The sequence below is a fragment of the Eubalaena glacialis genome, chromosome 5 (assembly GCF_028564815.1).
Source record: "Eubalaena glacialis isolate mEubGla1 chromosome 5, mEubGla1.1.hap2.+ XY, whole genome shotgun sequence".
Taxonomy (NCBI): Eukaryota; Metazoa; Chordata; class Mammalia; order Artiodactyla; family Balaenidae; genus Eubalaena; species Eubalaena glacialis.
In genome coordinates this window covers 77,144,168-77,157,359 of record NC_083720.1, presented here as the reverse complement: position 1 = coordinate 77,157,359, position 13,192 = coordinate 77,144,168, and positions in this window count along the sequence as shown.

The following is a 13,192-nucleotide window of genomic DNA, read 5'->3' as shown; positions in this document are numbered from 1 at the left end:
TTAACAAACACCCTTATTTTTTGCCAGCTACAGTTATAATTCTTGACCAACACATTACGTAATTTTGTGGTTTTTGCCTTTATAAGCCTCCCCCATTTGGCAGTCCAGTGGGACGTAATTCAAGTGCTTCTTGAATCTGTGTCTCCTGGGCTATAGTTCTCAGTTTGGCTCAAATAAAATTCTTTTCTGTTCCTATTATAGATTGGTTTATTGATTATTTCCGTAGACAGAAGGAAGACATTTATCTAGAGGAGTAATAACTAGACCAACAACAGCAATTATAGAATCTAGAAATCAATGGAATCATATTTTAAAATATTAAAGCAAAGTAGCTGTCAATTAGAAACTATACAAAATAAACTATCATCCAAAAATAAGAAAATAAAAAAACTGAAGAAATATAATTTAATACTCATAGGGTCTTTTTGAAAAAAGTACTTGAGCATGTCCTTTAGGAAGAAGGAAATTGAACCCAGAAGGAAAGAGTGAGATGCAGTAAACAATGGTAAACAATGTAATTAGCAAACTTGAGTGTTTAGATTACCAAGTAAGCACTGACTTCATAAAATAATAATAATGACAAATTTGTAAGGTATAAGAAATAAAGTTGGAGTAAGATACTATATAACAGTGAATATGGGATGAAGTGGTAAATTTTTTTGAGGTCTTTGTGTTTGGGAGAAGGATAAGAACTGTCATATTTGACTTAAAGGCTCAAAAAGAAAAAAAAAAAGTAAGGTTAACCAGTACTATAGAAATAGGATCCAAAGCAGTCTGTGTGGTGAGGAAAGAATAAAGAAGAATATACAAATGGCCAATAAGCACATCAAGAGATGCTCAACATTGTGATCCATCAGGGAAATGCAAATCCAAACCTCAGTGAGATACCACTTCATACCCAGTGGGACCACTGTGATCAAGTAACAAGTGTTAGGGAGAGATCAGAACCCTCATACACTACTGGTGGGAATGTACAAGTGAGCATCTAGCTTGAGAAACACTCTGAAAGCTCCTCAAAAAGTTAAACTTAGAGGTACTCTTTGATCTAGTAATTTTACTCCTAGGAACATGCCCAAAAGAATTGAAAATATATATCTACACAAAAACTTGTACACGAGTGTTCATAGCAGCATTATTCATAATTGCCAAAGGTGGAAACAATCCACATGTCTATCAGCTGATGAATGGATAAATAGCGAATTCAGTACATCCTTACAATGGGATAATGTTTGGCCATAAGGAGGAATGAAAGACTGATACATGCTACAGTATGGATGGGCCTTGAAAAAAGTATGTATGCTAAGTGAAAGAAACCAATCACAAAAGACCATCTAGCAATACACTGAGATTTGAAGAGGGGATACTTTATCATTCCTCTCTCCCTCTCCTAGCCCCCAAATGGTAATCTTACAACTTGAGAACTCTCCCTGGAAAAGTAAGAGCCCAGAAACTGCTGAGCCTCCCAGTCTCAATTTCCTTTTCCAGATTCATCAAGTAGGTAAGTCATTCTTTCCCCCATGGGGAGGAGTGAGTGATGGGGACTGGAGAAAGATGCCAGATATGGTCCTCCTATACTTTTTCTTCCTTTGTCTTGGCAACCCCTCTAAACATTGCATGGTACATTCATTTATTCATTCATTCACCAGGTATTTATTGAGCACCCACCATAGGCAAAGTGCATAATGAAAAATGCAAAGACTGGGCTGCAGCCTCAGGGAGCTAGCATTTTGTTTGGGGGATGACGACACTAAACATCTTAACAGTTAAGCAGCAGTCAGCCCCTTTCAGTATTGGATATTCCAAAGCTCAGTTCTGAAATTCTTGTTGGCTCCATTTCCACTCTCTTTGTTGATCCCACATCTCGGGACTGAAATAATGCCAAGGACTCCAGCCTCAACCTTTCCCCTGAATTCTGTTCTAGTCTGTCTAATTTTTAAAAATGAATATTTAAAAGTCATCTTAAATTCATCTCTAAAATCAATCTCTGATGTCCCTCCCTCCGCTTCTCCCCAACCAAATCTGCTCACTTCTCAGTTTTCCCAGGAACTGGTATCTCCATTGGTCAAAAAACTTGAGGTCTTATCTTGTCTTTTCATGCACCACGTCTAATCCACCTGAAAATCCTGCTAGTTTTACCTTCAAAATATGTCTAGAATTTTATACCATTTCACTATCATCCTGGACCAAGTCATCATCATTTCTTGCCTGGATTATTATTATAATCTTCTAACTCCCGCTTCTGCCTTGACCCCTAAGGTCTATTTCCAACACAGCAGCTAGAGTGAGTCCTTCTAAAGGTTAAGTCAGATCATGTCATGTCATGATACACCCTCTAGTTGTTTTTCCTCATACTTAGAGGAATACCCAAAGTGCTTACAATGGTGTGCAGTGTCCTACCTGATCTGGCCCCTGCTCCCTCTCTGACTTCATCTCCTCCTACTCTTGCTCGTGTCCACTCCGCTCCCCTCACATTGGCCTCCATGTTGCTCCTCAACCCACTAAGCATGCTCCTGCCTTATGGCCTTTGTACTTTGTTCCATTTGATCAGGCAGCTCTCCCCCAGATACCTGCATGACCTCCTCCCTCGCTTCTTACAGGTTCCCACCCAAAATTAAGAGAGACCACCCTTAATGTTCCCCGCATCACTCATTACAGTATGATGTACCATGTATTTCATTACTTGCGAGTTTGAGAACAAATGCTCCAGGAGGGCAGTGATTATTTTATTCCCTGTGTATATTGTTGAATGAATGAATCATTCTATATCTGTTCAAGACATCAATAAAAGAAATGTTGTAAGGCAGTGCACATCTCAGTGCCAAATAAATGATATATACATTTTTTGGATATTAATGATATGTAATTTAATGATTTATATACTATTTTTGCCTATTATTATATATATATTCTTTTTCAGATTCTTTTCCATTATAGGTTATTACAAGATACTGAATATAGCTCTCTGTGTGTATATACTGTCCTATATACAGTAGGACCTTGTTGTTTATTTTATATAAAGAAGTGTGTATCTGTTATTCCCAAGCTCCTAATTTATCCCTCCCCCAGTTTCCCCTCTGGTAACCATAAGTTTGTTTTCTATGTCTGTGAGTCTGTTTCTGTTTTGTAAATAAGTTCATTTGTATCATTTCTTTAGATGCCACATATAAGTGATATCATATGGTATTTGTCTTTCTCTTTCTGACTGACTTCACTTAGTATGATGATCTCTAGGTCCATCCATGTTGCTGCAAATTGCCTATTATTTTTATTGTTATTACCATTCCAATAATTATATGCAACAGTCATCTGTTCATTATTATATATAACAGGCAAGATTGATGTCCTATTATTTTATTTAGGTTAATAACAAAACCTGACATGAGTAATGGATAAAACATGAGGAAATGGGACAATTGAAAGGAAGAGAGTGGGAGTTAAACTTTCCTTCCTATATGACTTACATCATTAAAAAAATCATTTCATTAATGTGCTTCCTATTCTAGTTACTATAGTCAATTCGTATAGCACAGAAGTTCATTTCCTAAGTTAAATCTACAGTTTCCAGTTGGCATACAAAAAAAGTAATTTCTTATGAGAGAAAACATTTTGGTCATACACATGGTACACTGGAAATTGATGAGGTTTGATTAATCTGTCTTACAAAAATCTTTACAAAAATGAGTGAAAATATTTTAACAACTTATGCTCCTTGGAATTCCTTACCAATATTATCTTGTTTACCTGGAGCCTCCTCTTTCTATACGATGAATTACATTTTCATGACCAAAGTTAGTATCTATTTGAATTTTTTCTTAACAATGTGCTTAATTACAAGGGGATTTTGGCATAAAAGCACGACTGATTTTAGCTACGGTTCCTACTTAAGTGTTTTCCTAAATTTCTTTACATTGTTGTTAGACAATGTAAAGAAAGGAACATTTCCTGAGGTATAGAACCTAAGCAACAGAAATGAATGTGTTCATTCAACACATTTATTCAAAGCTATGAGCTAAACATATTGTGAGGAGCTGGACATTCAAAAAATGAATAAGACCCTCCTGCAAGGAGGTGGGTTACAAAACTGACTCAGTGACTGGAATGCACATTATTGATTTTAAACTCTGACCCTTTTTCATGGTCATGGATGTTATTTGTAGGAATAGTTAAGAAAGCACAGGTTTTCTACAATCTTATGTAGTGACTTATAGTGACTGACTTGCTCAAGGACTGAAGAATACCCTAGAATATTCCTGAGATCACCATCTGTTTTTTATATATTTGCAATAATATGTTTTGTTTTTTGCTAGTGAAGCAGCAGTCTGTTTTATTTTTGCTCTACAAGATGGAAGGGTCTTCAGGAGGATGCAGTGTGGGGTGCGGTATTTGGCAGTTTCAATACCGCTGGGGAATCAGGCTTTAGGTAACCAGCTAGGTAACCATGAGCAAGCCACTCTGGGTCTCAGTTTGCCCAGTTGGATTACAGCAGCAAGTCTCAAAGTTAATATAAATAACAGTCACCTGGGGATTTTGCTAAAATGCAGATTCCTATTCAGTACATTGGGATGGGGCCTGAGATTCTGCATTTCTAACAAGCTCTCAGGTAATGAACACCCCTGCTGCTGGTCCGTGGCCCACATACTGAGTGGTAAGGGTGAGAGCAGCATCGTCCAATACAAAGATAAAGTGAGCTATGTATGTAATTTTAAACGTCTAGATGCCACATTGGAAAGGTAAAAATAAATAGGTGAAATTAGTTTTAATATTTTATTTAATCTCATATAATAAAAAATATTTTAACATGTCATCAATATAAAAATTATGAACGAGATATTTTGCGTTATTTTTTCCGTATTGTCTTTGATATCAGGTGTGTATTTTGCACTTACGGCACATCTCAATTTGGACTAGCCACAGTTCAACTGCTCAATAGCCACACATGTGCTACCGTTTAGGACCATGCAAGGCTAGACCATCTCTGCTGCCAGTTTAAGTGCTGTTAAAGTTATGTTCCTTACATTTCAAATTGACTCTTGCCTCCAGGTGGCGCTAACGTTCTTTGTTTCATCCCTGGGGAAAAAATTATTTTTTTCCACTTGGGTGAGAGCTCTACAAAAGGTCACTTAATATATTTACTTATTTACTCATCTAGTCCCTTCTCTTAATTCATTCATCCTATAATATATATTTACAGGCTGTACTAATGGTTAGTATATTATATTCTCTGTAACTTTGTCCAATTACTTTGTCCAATAAAGTGCAATAAATTATCATTAATTATGCCAAAATAAATTACAGAAGGAATGCTTAAAGTCATTTTTAGGAATGTTATCCATTCTTGGGGGGAGGTGCTATATAAGGTTGATCCCTGATTATATAATATTTTTAGACACAGGATGGTGACCAGCTATTTAACAGCGCAAACGTAGAAACAGGAAAATTGCTGACTAGTATATAAAAGATTTAAATAATAACTTTGTGACATGGTTGTTTTATGAAGAGGAGGAAAATATTTCTCCTCCTTCAGTTTTACCGAATACAGGATGACTGGTACTCTGTACGGTGATTTAGGTGTTGAATTTTCTGGAAGGGAAATGATGAATATAAAAATCTCTATTTCAACTCTATAATTTTGCCTATACTCCAGGCATACTATATACTTAGAGATTACATTTTCTAGAAGAATAATTTTAACACTCAGACTTAGTTTTAAGAAGGTATGTCCAATGCCCAAGTTTTTTAAAAGCTTGGTATTATTTCTTTTGTCTGCTTGTGGCTCTAATGATAACTAAAATGTCAGGCATACCATGAACAAGTAGTGTAAATGTGTTAACCCATCCTCACAGTAAACCAATGAGATAGATACTTTTATTACCCCCACATTTGAAGTGAGGAAATGGATGCTCTAGAGATTAAATAATCTGTCCTGGGCACGTGACCATTAAGAAGAGACAGAGTGTGAACTCACATCCGGTCTGTTGGACCCTCAAGTTCATTCCCTTGCCTACCATACTTATTGAGGAGGCTCTCTTCCTCTGTCTTAAGCTGAATTTGCTGATCAGTCAATAAAAAGTACAGTCTACAATATCCAAATCTATAATATCTGTGAGGTTGTCTTTTATAATGAGGTTGTCTTTTATAATGATAAGCCATAAATGTTTAAAACAAGGTCAGAGAGCCAAAAGCTCAGGTATCTGTGGTCTTAGTTCTCATTTGACTTGTGACTCTCTATACCAAGTCACCTAAACTCTATTTTCTATAAGACAGAGTGAATGGGGAGTCTCTTTCACGGATAGATAGGTTGAATTCATGACATGATTTCATGACAACTCATGTCACAAATACAAACTCCTCCCACTTGACCATTGTAAAAATATACTCATTATATTGTTTCATACATAGATTTCCCAACAGTTAATGTGCTTTCTTTTTGATGCATATAATACAAAATGGCATGTGTGCGCACGCTCATGTGTATGTGTGTGTGTGTGTGTGTGTGTGTGTGTGTGTGTGTGTGAGAGAGAGAGAGCAGAATTGAGTTCAGATCCTTTCTTTGCCACCCTCTGGCTCTGTTATCTTGGGCCCCTTAGTGAAGCTCTCTTGGAACATCAGTTTCCCCAACTGAAAATCGAGGTTGATGTATTTTTTTTTCTTGAGGATGTGTCATGAGAATTAAGTGAGATGGTATATGCAAAGTCTCTAGCATATATAGCATATAGCATGTATAGCATATAGTTTAGTTAATACTTAACAATGTTAATTTTATAGAATGATGAGACAGAAATATTGGCAAGCTACATCCATACCTGCTTACTTTACTTTTTAGAGGAGCTTGATATCTGCTCACAAATGGAGCAGAAAAGTGAGGCTACTCCCCAGGCAAAGAAAGTCTACTCCCCCCAATTCCCCAAATTCTCAACTTTTTATGAAATTGGGCCAAGTTCATCTAATTTATGCAGCAAACTGCTTTAGTTCTTTACTTTGCCTTGGCAATGAAAACCACTCTCTTAAGTCATCTTGTTGAAGGGCTTATGAAGACATTATGGTATTTGGCTCCCTATCTTATCCAAGTTGCCTGGATGAAAAATTGGTCTTTCCTTCCCATCTTTCAGACAAAGGATTTATAACTACTTTAGCATATTATTGAAGCAAAGAGACACGACAGAAACGTTACTCTGGGCTGAATTTTATAGGTCCTGATTTGGATGCAGTGCTTAAAGTTCACAAGTGGAAAAAATACATTGTTTTAAAAATGTCCGCATTTCCTGATATAAAAGGAATTATTTTCTTTTTGTTTTTTTTCTTTTCTTTCTTCTTCTTCCTCCTCCTCCTCCGTGTGTATGACTGCATCTAAGAGCATACAAATCTTGAAACATTACACTGGATTCTTGAAAACAGGCTCAAATGATTTTCCTCCTTAAATACCCTCTTTTGTTGCTGGTCAGGAACAAAGCCACCTAAGCCACGTGGTCACAGTTCACTTCACGCATAGGGAGAAGAAAATTCTGTTTTAATCCCCTGAAGATGCAGAGACAATCTGCTTCTGACACTAGAAGGGGATCTTGGAAAAAAAGATTCACGGATAGAACGGATGATCTCAGAATATCCTCCAAGGACTCAGAAGGTGCCCAAACAAATATGGAGTATAAAAGTTTCCCTGTGTCATGCGTTTGGGAAAGGAGTGGAGAGCTGGAGAAAGAAGGAAAACTTTATCAAGGAGAAAGGCAGACAATGGCCAGACGTGAATGATATCTTAAAATGGATAAGGGAGATTCAAGCATGGTGATTAGATTGTATACAAGGTTGAACTGAGAGAGAATTTTCCCACAAAGGAAGCTGGGATCTGCTGTCCTTTCTGTGGAGCAGCTCTGAAGTAGATAGTGACGTGTGGTGAACTGGTGGTGGGAGACAATCCAGAAATGGTTTCCCTTAGCCTCTACCCCACCCCCAACCTTGCATTATTGAACGGCCGAGGGTAAGGTGCAGAGGTGCAGCGGCAGTATCAATAGTACAGGCTTTGTAAGCACAAGAAAGTGAGTGTGAATCCCAGCTCTACTCCTGAGTCTGGCAAGTCACTCAGCTCTCAGAGCCTCAATTTCCTCCTCTGGAAATGCAAATAATATCTGTCCCAATAACCTAACCAAGTTGTTGTGAGAATCACATTAGGTAATGGAGAGGAAAGTGCTGTGCAAATTATCAAGTGCTGCAAATGTAGTCTAGTGATAACAACAACCCACAGAACTGATGAATCTCATGTCTGTGGGTTTCTGCAGATCTGAGGTTCAGGTTCGCTGATGAAATCTCCTTCCCTCATTTTTGTCAAATAACAGGTGGGAGGGCTTGGTCAGCCTCCATCAGATGGAATTAATCATATTCCAACGTGGAAGAGCCAGCCAACACCTTGCCCTCAGGTTCTCTTGCCCTATAGCCCTGATCAGAAGCATGTTTCCGTACTCCCTACTATGTACCAGACCCCAAGCCAGACAACTTACCTAGGCTTTCTTACTAACTCTCCGCTTTGCGGAAGAGGAAACGGAGGATCCAGTAAAGAAGACACTTGCTCAAGTTGACATAGCTGTTAAGTGGGAGGGCCAGGATTCTCAGGCAGGAGCTCTTTTTTCCCCGCAGGGTACAGGGTTTTCCCTAGTTTTGTACCAGGTACAAGTATGGTTTTCCCTAGTTTTCCCCACCTTACCTTTCCTCTCCTCCTCCTTATCATCCTCCTCTCTCCTCCCTCTCTTCCTCTTCCCCATGTCTTCTCCTTCTTGAGGTATGAAGCTTTCTTTACTAAATAAACACAGGAAATTTAAAAAGGAATGAAATACAGGTGAGCAGGAGTAGAAACTGCTAAATGTGGCTTTTTCCAGAGTCCTCAGGGAAAGCGCCAAAGAAGTAAACTCTTGAATACATGGAGTTTCTGTGGTGTGTACAGCCTACATGGGTGTATGCCTGTCTCTGTAAGAGCTTCTTGCTTTAAAAGTATTGTTCCTAGGGATCCCTCCTGCACTGTTGGTGGGAATGTAAATTGATACAGCCACTATGGAGAACAGTATGGAGATTCCTTAAAAAACTAAAAGTAGAACTACCATACGACCCAGCAATCCCACTACTGGGCATATACCCTGAGGAAACCATATTTCCAAAAGATACATGTACCACAATATTCATTGCAGCACTATTTACAATAGCCAGGACATGGAAGCAATCTAAATGTCCATCGACAGATGACTGGATAAAGAAGATGTGGCACATATATACAATGGAATATTACTCAGCCATAAAAAGGAACGAAATTGAGTTATTTGTAATGAGGTGGATGGACCTAGAGTCTGTCATACAGAGTGAAGTAAGTCAGAAAGAGAAAAACAAATACCGTATGCTAATGCACATATATGGAATCTTAAAAAAACGGTACTGATGAACTTAGTGGCAGGGCAGGAGTAAAGATGCAGACGTAGAGAACGGACTTGAGGACACAGGGGGTGAAGGGGAAGCTGGGCGGAGTGAGAGAGTATCATTGACATATATACACTACCAAATGTAAAATGGATGTCTAGTGGGAAGCTGCTGCATAGCACAGGGAGATCAGCTTGGTGGTTTGTGACGACCTAGAGGGGTGGGATAGGGAGGGTGGAATAGGGAGGCTCAAGAAGGAGGGGATATGAGGATATACGTATACTTATAGCTGATTCACTTTGTTGTACAGCAGAAACTAACACAACATTGTAAAGCAATTATACTCCAATAAAGATATAAAAAAAAATACAGACCAAATAAAACATAACTACATTTAAAAAAATTGTTCCTATTAGTTACACAGGAAATACATGAATACATTTTTATTGTAAATTTAAAAGGTTGAACATTATGGATCAAGTTAAACTCTTTTGACGCCTGTTATCCTATTTACTATCCCAGATGTAACTATTACTATCATTTTAGTATATATTTTTCTAAAACTGATAAAAATTAATTGTATATAAAAATTATATTTAAATTGAATTATTTTTCTTAATTTTTAATTATAAAAATTAATTTTATATTTTATATCTTATATATATAATTTTAAATTATATTTTTCTAAAATTAAATTAAAAATTAACTTATGCATATTTAGCCACAAATATTTATGTATTTTATTTTTACATGTGTGGCATCAGTTGTACTTATCATCTTGTGACTTGTTTTAAAAATTTTTATTCAATAACATATCTTGGAGATAACCTATGTCTGGCACATGTATTTACCTCTTTCTTTTATTGAAGTATAATTAATTTATACTTCAATATTGTGTTAGTTTCAGGCATTGCCTTGTTTCTTTACTGCTTCGTAGTATGAAGCCTTGGTAATTTAAATATTCCCCTACTGATGGACTTTTAGGTGGTTTCCATTCTATTGCAAACAGTGTTCCAATGAGCAATCTTGTACTCATATGTGAGTGTTGCTCTAGGGTAGATACTATAATGTTGTGAATCTGAATATAATGAAATTGGTTGATTGGCTTCCATCCTCCATCTAACTCCTGTTCTCAAAAGGCAGTCAGCTGAAAACCTCTTAACGATGATCACTTGGCATTCTCTCATTTCAGCAGATTGTCAGTTTCGTATGATATAATTTTCATGATCTTCATTATTGTGCTTTTGTGATATAACAGACTGACTGAAAAATGTTGTTTGCATCATTCTTACAATAATCAACTCTGCACTTGACATGGTTGAGTTGTGTGTGTGTTTATGTGTGTGCAGTTAAGGAATTAATAGTGTCATCCAAATTGCTCTCTCAAATGGCTATAATTAACTTATGCTCCTGCTAACACTGTCCAAGAAAACCCATTTCCTAAACCTTCACCAACACCTGATATTTTCAAACATTAAACATTTTGCCAATCTAATGGGATGGGTGAAAATGACATTTTATTATTGTTTTAATTTGCATTTTTGACCTAATTTTCTTCGTATGGCAGAAATGTCCTCCTTAGGGAATTCTTTTTTTTTTTTTTAATTTATTTATTTATTCATTTATTTTTGGCTGTGTTGGGTCTTCGTTTCTGTGCGAGGGCTTCCTCTAGCTGCGGCAAGCGGGGGCCACTCTTCATTGCGGTGCGCGGGCCTCTCACTATCGTGGCCTCTCTTGTTGCGGAGCACAGGCTCCAGACGCGCAGGCTCAGTAGTTGTGGCTCACGGGCCTAGTTGCTCCGCGGCATGTGGGATCTTCCCAGACCAGGGTTCGAACCCGTGTCCCCTGCATTGGCAGGCAGATTCTCAACCACTGCGCCACCAGGGAAGCCTCCTTAGGGACTTCTTACATCCTCATTGAGCAGTGGGGAGTCCCTTCCCCAGATCTGTTCCATCCCAGCACCCCCAGGTATGGGCTAGAGAAAGTGCCTGGAGCAGTGGTGAGGTCCAGAGTTGCACACACAGCCTGCTCTCCCCCAGGGCTCTGGATTCTATATTGGAAATTCTCGTAGCATCCCAGTCCAGCTCTGGACTATTAGGCTGTGTTTAGAAGTTCTTCAGAGATGCTGTAAGATGATCACATGCTCAGTTTCTCCGTGTTGTTTGTTTACCTATTGTAGGTGTTATATTTTATGCCTAATATGTCAATTGTTTTTAAACATGGGGACCTGCACTGTGGCATTTTAACAGTACGCATATATTTTCTGATTATGAAAATACTGCATGTGCATTATTTAACACCTGAAAAAGTTTTAAAGAAGTATAAAGAAGTAGAAAACTATCTGTCACTCAAAGGCAACGATGGTTAAGGTGAAAATACATGTTTTGAAGAAAATAAGTTTTCAGATAGAAGCATATCTGTCTTCTATCCAGATTTTACAAGTGTCTCCTATACTCATTTTTTTCACCACTCAGAGAGGTCGTTTTATCTTTATTTCCTCTGTTATTTTGTTTATGAGTGTATTCCTGTATCGCTCATTTGGAATATATCTTTTCTAAAAAATTTATTTTATTCACTTATTTTTGGCTGGGTTGGGTCTTCATTGCTCCACGCAGGCTTTCTCTAGTTGCGGCGAGCGGGGGCTACTCTTTGTTGTGGTGCACGGGCTTCGCACTGTGGTGGCTTCCCTTTGCTGTGGAGCACGGGCTCCAGGGTGCACGGGCTTCAGTAGTTGTGGCACGTGGGCTCCGTAGTTGTGGCCCACAGGCCCTAGAGTGCAGGCTCAATAGTTGTGGTGCACGGGCTTAGTTGCTCCGTGGCATGTGGGATCTTCCTGGACCAGGGCTTGAACCCGTGTCCCTTGCATTGGCAGACGGATTCTTAACCACTGCACCACCAGGGAAGCCCCTTGGAATATATCTTTATACTTACTGTTTAAACCTGGCAAGAGGTGATTACTCCTCTCACATGTCTACTAAAAGCTCATCAATCTATGAGGCCCTCTTGGTTGAGTGGGACTTCAGACCCTGAGGGTCTGTGTGTGTCCTCAGGGTAGACAGGCCTCTTAAATTACCCTGAGTGATAAGGTAACTTCATTACTATCTCACAGTTTGCTCAGGGACAGCACCTAATTTGCACAATGGCCGAGAACTCCAACTGGCAAGAGCGCAAACCCTTTCCACAACTGGTGTTGGGGAGCATGACCTAAGGAGAAGCCCGAGGCCCTGGGAAGAAGTCTAGCGTGTGGCCAGATGGGGTGTAGGAGAGCAGTGTCTCCAAGTTTCACAGGAACCTGAGCCTGCCCAGTGTCCCAGCTCTTCTGCTGAACTCCCAGACTGTGCCAGCTGGGGAGACAAAGACTCCTTCTTGCCCCCCACTCCGCAGTGCAGCCAAAGGGAGAGTCAACTGGCTGTTAATTATGCACACCGAATTCTTGGAGAGAGTTCTTCTTCCATAAACACAGAAGCTTATTCTTCATATTATGGTTAAGGTAAATGCACCAGGCTGCATAATTTTTCACAGTTGGATAGGAGGAATGTTGAATTAAATGCTCTGATTCATTTCAGTTCTATTGTGAAAATTATTTGTTGGCTGCTACTTATTTCCTTTCTTGATCCTCGGTTTATTTAATTGACTCTGAACACACAGCGATGATTGAAATGGTTTGCTTCAGAACAGATGGTTTCATGCTATTATATAGAAAGTGCTCTGAAAGCTCCAGCTTTATGAACTGGCGCTGTGATTCCTGGCAGCAATTATTTTAACAATTAAGACTTATTTCCCAATATTTGTTGGCACT